General features: G+C 48.1%; 1 protein-coding gene across 1 annotated transcript in view; it reads right to left on the reverse strand.

The window, feature by feature from the left end:
• LOC135200804 (serine/threonine-protein kinase 11-interacting protein-like) overlaps nucleotides 1-18,954 on the reverse strand; it is a 249,900-nt gene that overhangs the window by 42,669 nt on the left and 188,277 nt on the right.

Genomic DNA, 18,954 nt, shown 5'->3' on the forward strand with positions numbered 1-18,954 from the left:
AAGCAGAGGAAGAGCAGCAGCCAGCTCCTGTCTCATCGGACTATAAAGTTTTGATGCGTCTTCTACAGTCGGAGTTTGGAGAAAACTTTCCAACCGGAAGCCCCTCGTACTCCCCCTTTCTCAATTTCAATTTTCTTCTTTTAAAGCATGGAAGGCATCGGGGTCCATTAAAATGAAGAAGTCGCTTTCCACGAAGCAAGCGTTCCGGAAAATCCATGATTGGATGGAGAAGAGGAAAGCATCAGGAAAAGTCCTCTTTGGCTTTACCGCCATCAAGACTCTGCGGTAAAGGAGGCATGTGGTACGAGACGGGAGAGGACGTAGGTGTTAAACTACCAGCCTCTGCTCAGGGTGATTTCGGCGAGCATCGTGGACGCTTCCAGAAGAGCCCTTCTGTCTTCATTAAAAGTCACTTGGACCCATAACGAGTTCGACTTCCATCTAAAAAGGCCTCTTCAGGACACTAGAGGTCTTCAACTTTCTCGACTGGTGTCTTGGAGTTTTGGATGCCAGATCAAGGAGTTCTGATACCATTAGTCTGGGGGGAGCTGTCCAGTGTACTTTCTTGTATGGACAAGGGCCGTCAGGGATGGTTCTGAGGAGTTGGCTACTCCACTTAAGCTTGGGGATTCTCAAGAAGAGAGCACTCTTCTGTAACTTCACAGCCAAATCCGTCTCTCCAGCGCAAAAGGCGGACTTGCTCTTCGCTCCGTTTTCAGACCATCTCTTCCCCCAGACTATGGTTAAGGACATAGCATCGAGCCTTCAGGAGAAGGCAACGCAAGATCTTCTGGCTCAGTCTTCTAGAAGACCAGCAGCTGCTTCCTCTTCTGGCGTTTCTTTTACCAAGAAACCGAAGCCCTTCGTACTGGATCTTCCTCGAAAACAGCCTCTCGAGGAAGAGGCTCTTCCAGAGGGGAAAACCCCTGCTCCGTCAAAGAGTAGGAAGTGATTTGGAAGTCCTTCAGACGCCGGTAGGAGCCAGGCTTCTCTGTTCGCGAAAGCCTGGGAAGAGAGAGATGCCGACCCTTGGTCGCTAGATATTGTGAGTAAGGGATACAGGAGTCCGTTCTTGAAGTCACCCCCGCTATCCTCAACACCAAAGGATTTGTCTCCCTCGTATCGAGGAGAGAAACAGAAAGTGCTTTTCGATCTGCTAGAACAAATGATCAAGAAGCAAAGCGGTGGAAACAGGTCTTCGACCTGGAATCTCCAGGCTTTTACAACGTCTGTTCCTAGTGCCGAAACAATCGGGGGGTGGCGACCCGTCCTCGATGTCAGCAGCCTAAACCTCTTCGTCACAAAGAAAAAATTCAAGATGGAGACGCCTCAATCTGTGCTGTCAGCTTTGAGACCGGGGGATTGGATGGTCTCACTAGACCTTCAAGACGCGTATTTTCTTCACGTCCCCATCCATCCCCCAATCAAGGAAATACTTGCGATTTGTCCTGAAGGGGAAGGTATTCCAATTCAGGGCACTTTGCTTCGGTCTCACCACAGCGCCGATGGTTTTCACCATTCTGATGAAGAACGTGGCAAGGCTGCTTCATCTGGAGGAATATAAGGATCTCTCTCTACCTAGACGACTGGCTTATTCGAGCTTCATCGCGAGGACCGGTGTCTGGAGGATCTGCACACGACCATGTCGTTAGCGAAGTCCCTGGGACTTCTGGTAAACCTCGAAAAGTCACATTTGACTCCTTCTCAATCCTTAGTCTATCTGGGGATTCAGATGGACTCAGTGGCTTTTTGGGCTTTCCGTCCCAGGGGCGACAACTTCAATGCTTGGAAAAAGTGGCGACCTTTCTGGGGAAGGAAACATGCTCGGTGAGGGAATGGATGAGTCTGCTGGGGACCATTTCCTCACTGGAGAAGTTTGTTTCTCTGGGAAGGTTGCACCTCAGACCTTCTTCAATTCTTCCTAGCCAACAATTGGAAGAACAAACAAGATCTGGAGGCGATCTTGTGTTTAACGAGAGAGGTGAAGGATCACCTAAGTTGGTGGTCAGATCACGGAAGCTCGCAGAAGGGCTCTCTCTCAAACTTCGGAACCCCGACCTAGTGTTGTTTTCCGATGCGTCGTCCACGGGTTGGGGAGCAACACTAGGAGGGAAAGAAGTGTCAGGCACCTGGAGAGGGGAACAGGTGTCCTGGCACATCAATCTGAAAGAGCTGTCAGCGATTTACCTGGCGCTCAGGTTCTTCCAGGAGGAAATATCCGGCAAAGTCATTCAGATCAACTCGGACAACACCACAGCACTGGCATACCTAAGAAATCAAGGGGGAACTCACTCGCCTTCTCTGTTTGCCATCGCAAAGGAACTCCTTTTATGGGCGAAAGCGCAAGACGTCACTATCCTGACAAGGTTCGTGTCGGGAGTACAGAATGTTCGAGCGACCTTCTCAGTCGACGAAGACAGCTTTTGCCGACAGAGTGGACCCTTCACCAGGAGGTTTGCCAGTCGCTGTGGAACCTGTGGGGTTGTCCGCAGGTGGATGTCTTCGCAACTTCCAGGACGAAAAGACTTAAGCTGTATTGCTCCCAGTTCTGGACCGGGAGCAGTCGCAGTAGACGCCCTAGGGACGTTTCCCGGGTTCTTTTGGGGTGGTCGGGTCTAGACATATACGCTTTTCCCCGCTCAAGATCATCGGGGAAGTGATGAGGAAGTTTGCGGCATCGGAAGGAGCGAGGATGACACTCATCGCCCCCTTCTGGCCAGCAGCCGACTGGTTCACAGAGGTGATGTCCTTCTTGGTAGACTTTCCGAGGACTCTGCCCTTAAGGAAAGATCTACTCAGACAGCCCCAACTTCGAGAGGTACCACAAAAACCTCCCCGCTCTGAGTCTGACTGCGTTCAGACTATCAAGAAGTTGGCCACAGCGAGGGGTTTTCAAGACCTGTGGCGAAGGCGATTGCCACCGCAAGGAGGCCCTCCTCTCAATCGCTCTGTACAATCGAAGCTGTCTCTTTCAGATCCTGGTGCAGGAAGAAGGGCATTTCCTCCACCACAACCTCTGTGAGCCAGATAGCTGACTTCCTTCTTTATCTGAGAGAGGAAATGAAGTTAGCTGTTCCAACTATTAAAGGCTACAGGAGCGTGCTTTCTGCAGTCTTCAGGCACAGAGGACTCGATTTGACTAATAATAAAGACCTTCATGTTCTCATTAGATCTTTCGAGACTAAGAAGGTCATTCAGCCTAAAGTACCTCGTGGAACTTGGATGTGGTGTTCAAGTTTTTTATGTCAAGTCACTTCGAACCGCTTCATTTAGTTCTCTGAGGAATCTGACGAAGAAACGATCTTCCTAACCGCTCTGGCGACGGCGAAGAGGGTTAGCAAAATCCAGGCCATTAGCAAGCAGATTGGGTTTTCGGACAATAATGCGATTTGTTCTTTAGTCCTGCGTTCTTAGCAAAGAATGAGAATCCTTCAACCCGTGGCCGAGGACCTTTGAAATCAAAGGGTTGTCAGAAATAGTGGGAAATGAACGTGAGAGATTCCTGTGTCCTGTCAGGGCTCTAAAGTTCTATCTGCAGAGAACTAAAGCTTGCAGAGGTTCGTCTGACAATTTGTGGTGTTCAGTGAGGAAGCCTGATCTTCCTATGTCGAAGAAACGCCAGAAGTACGATTTAAGAAGCTCATGATAAGTGCAGTGATAGTGATTTGAAGCTTCTGAAAGTGAAAGCTCACGAGGTGAGAGCTATTGCTACTTCGGTAGCTTTTCTCACAAAAATATGGCACTCAAAGATATTTGAATGCCACATTTTGGAGAAGCAATTCGGTGTTCGCTTCACACTACCTGCGGGAGTGAAAGTGACATACGAAAATTGCTTCTCCCTCGGACCATACATTGCTGCAGACACTGTTTTGGGGGCAGGAGGTAACACTCATCCTATCCTTTAGGGATTAGGGGGGTTTTTTAACTTGTGTTTTATGGTTGTGGGGTGACCGCCTGGGGCGGGTCTCCCTTCCATTAGCTTAGTTAAGTGGGATACCTTTGGTAAAACTAAGCCAGGTGGTTTGTATTTTTGTCTCGTTGCCTCATTAGTATGGTCCATGGTCTAGTCACATCATGGTCTCGCCCCTGTTGACAGATCATCTGGAGTGCACCAGCTTCATAGGCTCTACCTTGCTGGCAACTCTAGTAGCACAAGCAGACTTACGTGGCAGTAATCACGAAGCCAGCTATGCTAACAGGTTAAGGAACAAGATATCAAATATCTGCATATATGTGTTTCCTAAATCCTCTATTCTGTCTCTCCCACACCAAAGGTGGGATTCAGCTATATATATCTGACAGGTAAGTTGCATGAACAAAATGATATTGTAATGATACAATTAAGTTTGTTCATACTTACCTGGCAGATATATATAATTAATTACCGCCCACCTCCCCTCAGGAGACAGTGGAAATAAAAATTATGAATAGAAAATGGGAATGGTTCCTGATACCCGCCTCCCAGCGCGGGAATGGGTACTAACCACCTGACTCCCACTACGTGTGTGTCGTAAGTTTTTAAATTCTGTCGGTCGTCGGAATTCATCAGCTATATATATATCTGCCAGGTAAGTATGAACAAACTTAATTGTATCATTACAATATCATGTTTTACAGAAGTTGATTCATTGTAGTATGCTACCCATTGAGATTTTATTATTATAAACTTCTGCAGAGAAACACTGGACTCCTGTTTAAGACAGCCGAGTCTTTCAATGCTGTCAACAGCAGTGTACGGCACCCCACCTCACTCAACTGGCAGCTCTCCTCGACTTTTTAGCTCCAGTTCAACCAGCATAGGTGTGATTCTTAACAGTTTTTTTTTTTTTTTTTTTTTTTTTTTTTTTTGTGGTTTAATCTAGTCATTGCCTTTAGGTTTGTTTTTTATCTAGGTTCTGAGCAGGTAAAACATTGGATGTCATAAAAAATTAAAGTTACTTATAAAAGATTATTTAGCTAGACCATGTTTCCTTTCCTTTCCATGTTCTGTTTGGTGCAAGAGTTAACCTTTTCATTAGTTATGACAAGACACCTCATCCAAAATTAAACTCCAAGTGAAGTGATGCCCTGATGCTTCTATTTCAGCAAATATCACTTTGTCATTTTGACTATTTATTTGTTTATTTACTTTTCCAAACTTCTTGCATTAGAGAGCAAGAATTAACTGAAAAATGACACCTGTATGAATATCATAGCTTGTATTGTAATTTCATATTTAAGACAGTGAAGGAAAATTGAATATATTATCACAGCAGACAGACATGATCTGCATAGACTCAATGGCTTCAAAGGTAAGTTAGTTATGGTTTTAGTTTCTGCCCTTTTGTTAGCAAAATATCACAAGAGGTTTGCATCAGTGTTAGGCCTTTGTTCTTCATTATCTGCATAAATTGCCTGGAATTAATGCTTTTTTTGCTGACAGTACAAAAGAGATTTGTTCCGACATGTAATACAAAACCCTCGGTACTTTAAACATAAGGAATGTACTTACGGCGTAGCTGAAATTACGGCCGTTGAATCTTGAACAAGGTGGTTAGGCAGTAATACTACCATGGGGCAGGCTAGCCTGCCCGGATGTAAACACTCCACTTTGCTTTCGGCCATCTTCCGATGAAGACGTGTTTGTGAGCTCCAGCTGACTGGTCGTTGATCTTTTTTCCTGTGGGATCCTTTTGGTTTATTTTTTTATTTAAATAATATACTTACGGTGTTTGATATTAATACTTAACAAAGGTTTGTCCTTGTTTTTCAATTAATATACAAACCCACGTTTTGTGATAGCCTTTATAACCGCCCCCTCTACTTGTGTTAAGAGTCGGCGGCTAAGGTATGCCAACATATTATTTACATTCTTTTGCCCTTTAACACTGGCTCAGACCTGCATGAGGACGAGATATGTATTTATCGTGAGGATGAGACATGTATTTAACGTAAGTGATATTGATCGTGTAACGGGACAAGCATTCATCCGGAAATTACGCTTACGCTAGGGAACTTACCGAGGGAACTTCAAAGGTTTGTCCGTGTTTTGTTATGGTAATTTCTCTTTCCTTCCTTTCACTTACTATCGGAAGAAGGTAGAAGGATGGGCGATCGGAAGAAGGTAGAAGGATGGGCGTGCGGTGTTGATGTTGGGGGATCTCTAACTTCGTAGGGCGGTGCCCTTGGCTGCGTGAGGAGTATCCTCATTACTTTAATTTTTTTTCCTTATTTTACAGACTAGTGGTGATTGTGTTTTTCAGCAGTATTGGTTGGATGCTCTTCGTATTGGGTTATCTTTACCTTGGAATTGTACCTATGACTCGTAGCATGTTGCATACCGATCCTCGAGTGTGTGTACTGATCCCCTGCTGATAATCATATTCATTACCACTAGTACCCGGGAATTATGTCACTGGACGAAGCTTTCGCGCTGCCCTGTGAGGTTTATCATCTACTGATGGTAGAAGTCTGGCAGAATTCGGAGGAACCGAAGAGGAAGAGAGCTCGTCAAGTGTTCGTCATCCTCTTCTTAGAGATCATCATATCTTCATACCTCCTCCCCTTCGACTTTTAAGGCTTTGTTGTAAAAGAGAAGGTGGTCTACCCCTCCTAAGAAGTCTCGCTCCGATGAGACAGGTGGGTCTTCCGCTGGTCCTCCTGTTCCTCCGGGAAGGGGGGCGGGGCCCATGTCTCCTTCCTCGGGGAGGAAGCAGACGGGGACCATGGAGGTACTGGCCACCGTTGGTACTCTCTCCCAGTTCCGAACGGTTCCACCTCAGGACTGGGAACCGTCTCGGCCGCCGCTTGCGGAGCGTTACCGAGTGTACGGTCACCTATGGGTGACCTTGCAGCCAGGGTCCAGACTGCTGAGTATGCTCGCCGTGTCAGGACCCAGGCACGGAGTGGAAGATGGTAGGAGTCGCTCGGGTGACTCTCGCCAGACCGGCGATTGCTCTCGCAGCGATCCTGTGGTGCCCAGGGTTGACGTGCTGTTCCTGCGGATCCATGCCCGCAGAGACCGGTGATGGGCTGGGCCATCCACCCTCTTTCAATTAATCCCTTTCTTTCAGAGAGGTTTCGGCCTCAACGAGGACTTGGAAGTGTCGGAGGACAGTATTGGCTGTCGCCTGTCAGGTGCATGCTCAGCCCCACCCAGACGATTGGGGGGTGGCAGACGCTTCACCTGCCAGGTAAGAGTTTCGTAGCCCTCCTCGAGGAATTCCAGGAAGAAGAGGAAAGGTGTTGCATCGTCTTTCTGCCGCCTCTTCCCCTTCACTCCGGAGCCCCCCCAGTTGAAGAAGAAGAAGGTAGCTTCCTTCTCCCTAAGAAGTCTCCGCTAGAGACCTCTAAGGGTCTGTCCCACTCCAGTGGGACAGTTGGGGCTTCCGCTGGTCCTCCTGTTCCTTTGGGAACGGGGCCCGTCTCTCCTTCCGCAAGGAAGAGGCGGGGATCGGAGTGGGGTTACCGGCTAACACCGGTAATTCCTCTCCTGGCGCCAGAGGTTCTGCCTTGGCGCCAGACACCGTCATCGGCCGCTTGTTCGCGAGAGGTACCGAGTGTGTGACTGTGCAGCCAGGGTCCAGGCAGCCGAGCCTGCTCGCCGCCAGGACCCAGGCAGGAGCGGAAGGCTGGTGGCAGTCGCTCAGACGACTCCCTCCAGGCATGCGATCGCTCTCGCGACGATCTGCTGGTTCCCAGGGTTGACTTGACATTCCCACCAGACTGTTCACGTAGTGAGGCTGGGAAGAGGTCTCCACCCCCTGGCCACTGGGTCCAGCCTCACCTGGGTGCGTCGAGAGGACAGTGGCTCGCTCTCACCGCGTTAGTGGACACTACCAGTCACCCGACCGTTGCTCCCACCGGGTCCAGACGGCTCGCACGACTGGTAGCAGCTCCCCTGATGCACAAGACCGATGCTACCAGTCCTCGGTCCAGCGCTTCTCCGGAAGGAGACCGCTGGTCCAGACCTGCAGCTCGAACGCCACCGTCGTTGGTGATCGCCTGCAGTCCTCCCAGCCTACCGGTTCTGCTGGTAGGCAGGGGAGGAGCGCTCGTAGCAGCTCTCCTGACGCAAGAGACTGACGCTCGTCCTTGGTCCAGCGTTTTTCTGCAAGAAGACCGCTGGTCCAGACCGGCAGCTCGATCGTCATCGTGGGTTGGTGATCGCCTTTCAGTCCTCCCAGCCTACCTGTTCTACTGGTAGGCAGGGGAGGAGCTTTCGTATCAGCTCTCCTGATGCAAGAGACCGACGCTCCATTCCTTGGTTCCAGCGTTTCTCCGCAAGAAGACCGCTAGTCCAGACCTCAGTTCGATTGCCACCGTGGGTTGGTGATCGCCTGCAGTCCTCTCAGCCTACTGGTTCTGCTAGTAGGCAGGGTAGGAGCGTTAGATCTCCCTCACCGTCCCTTCAATCTCCTCAGGCTACAACGGTAGGAACGAGGCGAACAGGAGTGACCGTGATGAATGCACTTCTTACAGTCCGGCCACGAACCTGGTTCGGATCTGGACCAACAGATCCTTGCTCAAGTGATTGGAGGAGATCGTGGGGGCTGGCGAGAACTAATGACGCTTCCCAGACTCTCGGAGTGACCTTCACCACCGTTCAACATGACGGTCCCGCTGGACCACGCATGCAGAGACCGAGGTGGGCTCCCCCTTCGGTCCTCTTGAGAGGTTTCAACCTCGACGAGGACTGGGACGCATCGGAGGACAGTATCGGCTCTCTCCTGTCAGGTGCTCGTTCAGCCCCACCCAGACGACGGTCACGGTGGCGGAAGACGTTTAGCCTACAGTTATGAGTTCGTAAACCCTCCTCGGGAAAACATTTTCTCCAGACAGTAACGTTTTCTAGACTCTGAAGTGCGATGGCTGCCCGCACTCACTTCTCTGACTGCTAGTTCCGCTGGAAGGCGAGCGAGTATCCAATCTTCCTCCCCATTCCCTCTATCCTTATGGCTGCGACGGAAGGGGGAGGGATCCTGCAGAGCGTTCTCCATAGGATTCCACGTCGGGGACTGCATTCACCTGGAGGGACCTTCAGGGTCTCTCCGACGTAAGTCCCCGTCGTTGAGGAAGGATCTTTCCCTATCCTTCGATTTTTACGGGAATCGGGAGGACCACCACCCGATGATCCTCTGACGAATTTGAGGGGGAGGGGGGGTTTGCGAGCGCTTAGAATTCTTCGGAGTTTTCTGGCACTCTCCGAGTGTTCTGGTCTTCTATGATCTGCAAACACTTGGGCAAAAAACCACGGTCCAGAGTGGGCAAAATGAGAATCCCAGATAATTGTTACTACGATAATTGGGGAATTTCACCGAATGCTCGAATTCCTGGGAAATTCTAGCGTTTGAGAGAAGTACTGCTGCTGAAGGAAGAATATCTCGGGAGGGGCTCAGCCTGGATGGACATGATGGTCCGTTGCCTCAGTAGGCGGCCACCCCAGGATAGAGAAGAACGGGTGGGATATCCAGTTCGGCTTGGAACTATCGTCTTCGGTATCCTGTTATCACCATAGAAGTCTTCCTTCGAAAAGGGAAAACTTCTTCGCTTCTTCATTAGAGAATGAAGGGTGTCGGCTTCCAGTCCTTATTCTTGTTCTTGAATGGAAGAGAATTTAGGATGGAGGCCTATGTACAGGAAAACCTACAAATATACTACGTATATTGCCCGCCCGCGCGACATGCTTCTGTATCAGTTGAATGTCAGAGGTGTAGGCACATACCGTAGTTAACTCTACGGGTTGTGACCGAGACGAATAGTATCTTCTTAATTGAACTGCCAACTCGGGACTGCCTGCAAACCTCCCAGGAGTACCAGTTTCGATTTTGAGATGCTTATGGTATTGTTACAACACCACCACCAACTCACTCGTTTTGCATTCACCGGAAATCTGTTACGATTAAATGCAAATTCTCGAGCATATTTTTTTGCATTCGATGGTTCTAGCCGAAAAACACATTCCTTCTTGGAATGGATTACCTGGCAACTCAGGATGACGAGTGTAGCGAGAGCTAGCGGTGTATGGGTCTGCCTGCCAGCCCTGCCAGGCTGCCTGCCGGCTTGCCAGCAGCCCAGTACCAGCTGGCTCTCCGAGATAGTACAGTCGGATAATTGTCTCTCTCCTCCTGTGATGATTGACTACCGAACCGTATCTCACTAGACGCAATCATCTTTCTGTTTACCGCACGGTAACAGAAGTTCTGTAGCCTAGTCTCCCGCTGCGATGACGCGGAATGATTTCTTCAGACACCTGAGTTTGTCTTCTAAGTATATCTCGTATTCGTAGGTGTGCAATTGTTCATTGTCCACCCTGGAATTGTAGATGTATAACAAAAGACATCGCCTGTCTCCCCCCCCCCCCCCCCCCCCCCCCCCCCCCCCCCCCAGCTCTACTTCCAAGTATCCTCCCTGATTCAGCCCATGAGAAGTGGTTCCTCAGGCAGTACAATCCCTTTGTTTTCATTACTGAAAAGCGCTTCGCTTTCATTGCAACTCCGACTTCTCACCGAACAGCTATGAAGTAGCGGTTTAGCGTTTTCAGTACTCTGTAAATAACAGGGATTAAGCCGTCTTCGTGGGTTGTTGTCATCGGCGGGACTTTTCTACATTCAGAATCTTGAGAGTTAACTTTTCTCGATTCAGCTGTGAAGACGTAGGTCTGCATTCACACATCACCTTTGTCTTCAACAGCACATAGTATTGTTTCTCCTTAGTTGAAATTCAACTACTATGAGAACTTCTGTCTTGTCCATCAGGGACCTCGGTCTCTAGAAGGCAATTGACTTTCGTCTGTTGGGCACATGCCTTGAGAGAATCATCATCTCGCCTTCCAGCATCGGTGGCAACAGATAGACGATTTTGTATGGTCTCTAGGCATAACCTTCACAAGGCGAGGGTCATGTGACTACGCCTCGGATGCATGGGCAGCTCACCTCACACAACCGAACACAGTCAGTCGGCAGCTGTCGAAGCGTCCGAGACCGTCACGAGCTACGCTGTTGACTTTGTATCGGTTGATCCAGATCAGTTATTACTTCGTCCTACTGGTTGTTCCGGTACCCATAAACTATCGACACCCACCATGGAGTGTCGGTGTCTTATCCACTGCGGAGACGACGAGACCACGAGAGACTTCGCAGCGTGGGATACGAGACCGCGAGAGACTTCGCTGCAGTGGGATACGAGACGCGAGAGACTTCGCCGCAGTGGGATACGAGACCGCGAGAGACTTCGCTGCAGTGGGATACGAGACGCGAGAGACTTCGCTGCACATGGATAGACCACTGGACGGGTACTGGACATCACTCCGAAGAATATGTCGGACAGGAAGATGGATATGTCATTGCGACCATATCCTTCTTTCCCTTCGGGACTGCCCAACAGGTCCTTGGAACCTCATTTCCTTGGACCAGTGATGGATGCTTGCAAGATGTGTTTTCGCTTAACCCAGCTCCTTCAAGAGGACAAGTGCATCTCGTCCATGGATGTGCAGTTGTAGAGGTAAGAACGGATGGAGAGTGACGGCTCTCCCCCTTCCACGCCTCGTCTAACTCCATTCCTCGTCCTTCGGGTTGAGGATAGGACTCAAACTCACACTTGCTGGTCGGACGATTGATGTGGTAAGCCTATACATAAGCATCCTTTTTATGTTTCTTATCAGAATCATAGAAGCAATCCAGCTCCTTCCTCTAGCAAGGGGAGGAAGGAGACTGATAATGCAAATTCCCTTCCCAGAACTTTGCATTAATGTCTCCGACGCCAATATTCTTCACAGCCCTTTTTCGGATGAGTCACGATCCCTCACTCATTTCATAAAGGCCCAGAAGTCTGACTCTTGATCGTGCCGCTCCTATACTCCGATCAAGTTGTCAGAGGCAGCAGGGCACTCCTCCTCGCTCTTACGACCAGTAGGAGTAGCCTAGGTGTGCAGAACTCCAGTCAGTTCTAGCGGAGCTCACTCAGATTCCTCCCACCAATCAGTGAGTCTTCCTTATGTAAAGCGACTGAAGGTTTGTATTACGTGTCGGAACAAATCACAATTTGTCGTAAATTGTATTTTTTTTTTCCTAACTATACAAACCTGAGGTCCTTTAACAGATATGCCACTTCATGCCACCCCTCAATCTGAACCTGGGCCAAAAGGCAAAGTGGAGTGTTTACAACCTGGCAGGCTAGCCTGCCCCACGATAGTTACTGCCTAACCACCTTGTTCAAGATTCAACAGCCGTAATTCCAGCTACGCCGTAAGTACATTCCTTATGTTGAAGGACCTCAGGATTGTATAGTTAGGAAAAATACAATTTATGACAAATTGTGATATTACTACTGCTAATATTATATGCAGTTGTATCGGTGCAAAAAAGGATATTAGTGCTAATAACTATACGCACAACAATACAATTACAAGATCTGGAGGAAGTAGGTGAATGGTCAGTAAAATGGTAGATGGCACTCTCTCAGTATAGGTACACAATCCTTTATCAGAAATTCTAAAAACCAAAAACGTTTTGTGGAGAGTTGTGTCAGTTCATAAGGTCGGTAGTTTGCTGCTGCTTAGATTATTTTTCTTACTAAATCCTGAGAACTGACCTTTGAAAACTCCAAGATTAACATCTTCCAAGCCTTAGTCACAACGTTTAAAAAAATGTGCAGTACAGGTAATAAAAGAAAATATTTTTGTTGTTATCAGACACATGGACTTATATATAAAGGTTGTGACAGCAGGGCAAACAGAAATGGATTAACATTCCTCGAGAGATTTATTTTTGTTTTGAAGGTAGTCAAGTGCAGGGGTAGTATAAGGGTAGTAAATATCTTCTGAAGAGAAAAAAAATGCTTTCGTTGCGGAAGAATCTCTGAACCAACAATTTTGTACTCAAAGTAATGAGAAGAAATTCAACTTGCAAATTTTAACAAAATGTAAGGTCTATGAAATACATTTCATCATATCGATCTTGGAGTGGGTTTTTTTTCTTATTTGGGCACTATATCCTCATCAGTTTGCTGTCGATACATGTTGATCACTACGACACAGTTTATGGAGTTCTCATATTACTAATATATTATTGAAGTTAAAATTGTTGTTGAATCCTTGTTTTCAGAAGAAATAATTATATAAAGCAAATTACTAAGTAATTTTCCATCAGTAGTCAATCACGATTATGGTAACGCTCAAATATGTATATTTTTGTGTGTTTTTACCTTTTGTTTTTTGTTGAAAATATGTTATAGTGAACATGTGGTCTTAATTGTCCCACTGTTTTATTACTGATGATGTTAATTATCTCACATTCATTTAACAATATATTATGATATAAATAATAAACTATAATCAATAAGTAACTATATAATGAATAGGAACATTAAAAAAGTAAAAAGGGAAAAAATGCTTTTTGCTGGAGTTCGTGACGTTTTTGATATTATGCTCCTGACCCCCACAGTTCCGAAATCCGAAAAATTCTAAGTACTGAAACGCATCGGTGCTCCAAGGATTTGGATAAAGAAGTGTGTATGTACCTGTATCTCCCATTTTTAAGGGTTTTACACTTGAACAACCATTAATCTGTATTCATTTAGTAACTCTTTGCCTAAATTTTCATGGAAGTTCATTTCAAGTAGTCATTCTTTAGATTGTTTCTTGTTTGTTTTAATGTAGTGGCAGCCTTACATGCTATTTTCATCTTTTCATTCATCTTTATTGTAGTGTTTTCATTTCCTCAACTATTTCAATGAATTTTAATTACGTACTCTGTTTACCATTGCACTTCTCCAATCTTTCTCCTTAAGTAAAACTGTCTTGATTTGTAGCTTTTTTCACTTTGCTTTGGTAGTTTCCTTGTGAGAATAGTTTTTAATTTTTGTACATGAACTTCCCTGACAGATATATACTTAGCTATAGTCTCCGACGTTCCCGACAGAATTTCAAATCTCGCGGCACACGCGACAGGGTAGGTCAGGTGGTCTACCTTACCCGCCGCTGGGTGGCGGATGTACGAACCACTCCCGTAAGCTTGTCAGATTTTTCTCTGTCGCGGGGAACGATACAACTGTTGTCGGTTCCTCTCGATAGTTTTTTCGATTCTCGCTTGCCTGGAGTTAATTTGGACTTCTTTTTGGTGACGTATTCGCTTTGTTGGCTTGGCATACGCTGATTGTGGACCGGTTTGATTTTGAGTTTGATTTTCCTTAACGATGTCTGATCTAGAATCGGTAGTTAAAACTTCGGTTTTGTTTGGGTTTGCGTGAATGAAGGATGTAAGGTGAGGTTGCCGAAAGCTTCGGTAGACCCCCCACACAAGGTTTGCATGAAATGCAGGGGGAATGAATGTGCTTTTGCTAACCCTTGTAATGAATGTAAGGGATTGAATGAAGAAGAATATAAGGCTCTCTCTTCTTATGTTAGGAAGTTGGAACGTGATAGAGTGCGTAAGGCTTCCTCTAGAAGTTCTAGCAGATCTAGAATGAGTGAGTTGGATGTGGATCCTAATAGTACTAACGAGAATTAGAACCTTCTTCCCAAAGTGGCAGCCCCGGCTCCCCGCAACCGAAGCGAAGATTCGCCTTCGGAGGCGGCAGCTCTGAAAGCCAAGAATCGTTCTATGGATCAGAAGATTCGTCAGTTGGAAGGTAAGGAGAGTGTTAGTGATCAGTGCAGTGTCCCCAGTGTTGTGGAGGGTGCGTGTGACCGGCTCCTTAGTGCCTCTAGGCTTAGACCTTTTCAGACTCCCAGTCGGTGGAGTAGGAAAGTCGAAAGCCGCAGGAGGGCTAGGGAGAGCCCCCACCGGTCAGGGCGTCCCCTCGGCAGATCCTGAAGTACGCTCCCAGGCTGCCTCGGATCGCTACAAGAAGGAGCTCCTACGCCAATGCTTCTCCTCTTCGTCGTCTCCCTCTCCGAAGAGAGGTTGGAACTCCCCGGATGCGTCGCGCCCGTTGAAGAGGGCTTGGAAGGCTCCCTGCAGTCCTTTGGCTTCTAGTCCGGATTTTGGTTTTCCCGGAAGAATCGTCGGTGGAGGCGAAGAAACCCAAGAAATCCTGTGGATCGTTTCTTCTTCGCGCTCGCGCTCGGCGCTCGCGCCTGCTTCCGAGGAAGAACAGCAGATTCTCCTACGAGAAGTACTCGCGGGACTTCAAGCTCAGATCACGGCGCTAGCAGACTCTCTAGCAGTTAGATCACGTAGGAAGAAGGACGTTTCTCTTCGATCAAGAGATCTAGGCGCCGCTCTTCAGAGGATCGTTCTCCTTCATATGGGAGGTTTCGTATGAAGGTGGGGGCTCGCTGTGAGCGTCCTCGCTCGCTGTGAGCGCCCTCGCTCGCCTGGCTCTCTTTCGATTTCAAGACGCCAAACATCGGTAGGACGCTTATGGATGAGAAAGAAGTTTTTTCTCCAGATGGATTCCCGCTTCCTTCCGGTAAGCGAACACTGCACTGCTCATCACGCGATTTCTTCAACTCCCTCGCGTGAAACTTCTCCTCAGCAGCCTCAATATTCTAGAAGGCGCCCTTATACAAGTAGGCGTTCTTCTTCCAGATGTCACTCTCCTCGTGAGTGTCGGATCGTGACTTCTCTCCTGACAAGGCATCTAGAGTCTGGTAGGAGTCGTGCATGATAGACGGCCTACTGTTTAGCCGCTCCCCGCAAGGTAGGCGCCAAGAGCCTACTGCACATAGATCTCCTAGTAGGCGCTCTTCTCTTTTAAAGGCGTCATACTCCTGATTATTCTCCTAGGGGCAAGACAACAAAGTCTTTCAAGCGCCCTTCTCCCGTGTAGGCGCTCTCCCGCTTCTAGGCGCACTTCTCCTGACCGTTTGTCTCTTGGTAGGCACCAGGAATCCCGGAAGCGCCCTTCTCCAAGTAGGCGCTCGTTAGTTTTGAAGCGCCCTTCTCCTGAATGTTACCCTCTTGTTAGACGTCAAGAGTCTCGCAAGCAGCCTTCTCCTAGTAGGCGCATTTCGCCTTCCAGTCGGACTTCCGTTGATCGTACGCAACTGGACAGGTATGGAGAGCCGCGCAAGCGCTCTGCTCTCGATAGGCGCTCTTCTCCTGGCAGCCGCTCGCCTCAGGATAGGCGCATAGAGTATAGTAGGCGCTCGCCTCCTCGTAAGCGCCCTGTGGATGTTTCCGAGGATTCTCGGAGTAGGAGACCCTACCTTCTCCTTCGGCTGAGATTCCGTATACCCTCGAAAGGGAGCGTCTCATCGTAGACTTCCCAGATCTTCTCATCGTTCTCCAGTGGATGTGGAACTCTTCTAAGAGAGGGCGTTCTCCAACCTCTCGCTCAACTCCTGCTAGGATCCCTTCGTCACATAAGGATCTTCCGCGCTCTTCGCTCTCGAGAAGACGTCCTAGAAGGTTCGGATGAGGAACCGAACACTTCTGCTGCTGTCTCTTCTTACAAGAAGCTTACAGAGCTACTTTTACAAGTTTTTGGGGATTCCCTTACGCCTACGGCTCCTCCTTCTCCTCACTCACTTTTTCAACGGCGAAGACAGCGAAGAGTTCTTCTTGTGTGAGGGATGAAGCCAACTCTTTCTATGAAGAAGGCCATGAGGAGTTTTGGTTCCTGGATGGGCTTCCAAAGAAGAAGCGAAAACGGGGAAAACGATGTTCGCTTTTCCTCCTTCGAAGTTATCAGGAAGCGCGTGGTTTTCTGGTACGAAAAACAGGAGAGCCCTTAGGATTGGGTCTACCGTCTTCGGCTGATTCGGATTTTTCGGCACTGGTAGATTCGACAAGGAGAACTTGCCCTTAACTCTGCTAAGACGACTTGGGCAATGAATGAATTGGATCATTTGCTCAAAGGTATGTTTAGAGTGCTAGAAGTATTTAACTTCCTTGATTGGTCGTTGGGAGTCCTAGCCAAGAAAATTGAAGTGCCAGAGTCAATTTCGCCAGAAGATCTTATGTGTGTTTTGTCTTGTATGGACAAGTCCGGTAAGAGACGGAGCGAGTGAAATCGCCTCCCTTTATGGGGCCGGGATCGTGAAGAAGAGGTCGGTTTATTGTTCCTTCTTAACGAAGTCGGTCTCCCATGCTCAGAGGTCTTCTTTGCTGTTTGCTCCTCTGTCTACTCAGTTGTTCCCGAAACATCGAGTGCAGGACATTTCGAGGTCACTTTCGGCCAAAGCCACAGGACCTTTTGGCACAGTCGCAAGAAAACCTCGCCCTTCCTTCCCTACCAAGGCTAAGAAGGAAAAGGCAAGTGTTCGAGAACCCTTTCGAGGGGCATCTTCATCAAGAAATCTACGTTTAGAGGTCGTAGACTTCAAGAAGGGGTAAGACTTTCGCCAAGTCTGTTAAGGCCCCCAATAACTTGCAAGTCCTTCAATCAACGGTGGGCGCCAGACTCTTAGAGTTTGCAGAAGTCTGGGCCCAAAAAGGGGCGGATCCTTGGACCCTTTCTATTTTGAGGAGAGGTTACCTCATCCCTTTCGTCGAAAGACCTCCCTTGACGGCCATCCCAAGGGAAACTGACGGCCAGGTACAGAGACCCCATCATGAATCAAGCTCTCCATCTAGCAGTAGATCAGATGCTGGAGAAGGGGGCTATCGAACTAGTGACAGACCATCATTCATCGGGCTTCTACAACCGCCTTTTCCTAGTTCGAAGAGTCCTCAGGGGGATGGAGACCGGTGTTGGTATGTAAGCGCCCTGAACTTCTTCGTAGAAAAGAAGAAGTTCACGATGGAAACGCCCTTCATCAGTGCTGGCAGCACTTCGTCCAGGGACTGGATGGTTTCCTTGGATTTACAGGACGCTTACTTCCACGTACCGATCCATCCTTCCTCGAGGAAGTTTCTCAGATTCATGATGGGGGGGAAAATTTTTCAGTTCAGGGCTCTGTTTTTCGGCCTCTCGACGGCCCCCTCAAGTGTTCACGGGGATTTTGAGGAATGTGGCTCAATGGCTTCATTTGAAAGGGGTGAGGATATCCATGTACCTCGACGATTGGCTAATAAGGGCCAATTCAGAAGATCGTTGTTTGAAGGACTTACAAGTAACTTTAGAATTGACGAAGGCTTTGGGACTTCTCGTCAATTTCAAGAAGTCATCACTATTCCCGAGCAAGAGTGTGTGTATCTCGGGATACAGATGAACTCTCTGAGTTTTCGGGCTTTTCCCTCGCAGGAAAGGATAGCCCGAGGATTCGAGAGAGTAACAACCTTCTTAGGGAAAGAAGTATGCACAGTGAGGGAGTGGATGAGTTCTGCTGGGGACACTCTCCTCTCTGGAGCAATTCGTTTCCCTAGGAAGGTTGCACTGAGACCACTCCAATTCTTTCTTCATCGGAATTGGAGTCGTCGTTCTCAGGATTTGACGTTCTCCCTGTCGTTATCCCAGGACATCAAGAAACATCTCTTATGGTGGACAGATCCCAACCTCTTTGCGAAGGGACTGTCTCTTCAATCACAGACCCCCAACCTGGTGTTGTTCTCCGACGCGTCGGACATGGGGTGGGGTGCAACTCTGGGAACAGCGAAGTGTCAGGTACCTGGTGGGGGACCAGGTAGCCTGGCACATATCCCAGTGGTAGATCCGAGAGTCTTTCAGCATCAGGTCACGTCCTAGCTGTAGCTCTCCAGGCAATGCAGACTCAGAGATAGTATCTATGAAGTCTTCATCCTGAAAAGGTGAGAACCAATGGTTTTTATATCCTACAACATTAGTTGTTTCCCGTCTTACCTGTATTATTGAGCTGTCTCTTACCCTCCACCAAGGGTGCCAATCAGCTAAGTATATATCTGTCAGGGAAGTTCATGTACAAAAATGATATTGTTAACTACAATAAAGTTTTGTACATACTTACCTGGCAGATATATACGATTAATGGCCCACCCAGCCTCCCCTCAGGAGACAGGTGGAAGAGAAAAATCTGACAAGCTTACGGGAGTGGTTCGTACATCCGCCACCCAGCGGCGGGTAAGGTAGACCACCTGACCTACCTGTCGCGTGTGCCGCGAGATTTGAAATTCT

The sequence above is a fragment of the Macrobrachium nipponense genome, chromosome 27 (assembly GCF_015104395.2).
Source record: "Macrobrachium nipponense isolate FS-2020 chromosome 27, ASM1510439v2, whole genome shotgun sequence".
NCBI lineage: Eukaryota > Metazoa > Arthropoda > Malacostraca > Decapoda > Palaemonidae > Macrobrachium > Macrobrachium nipponense.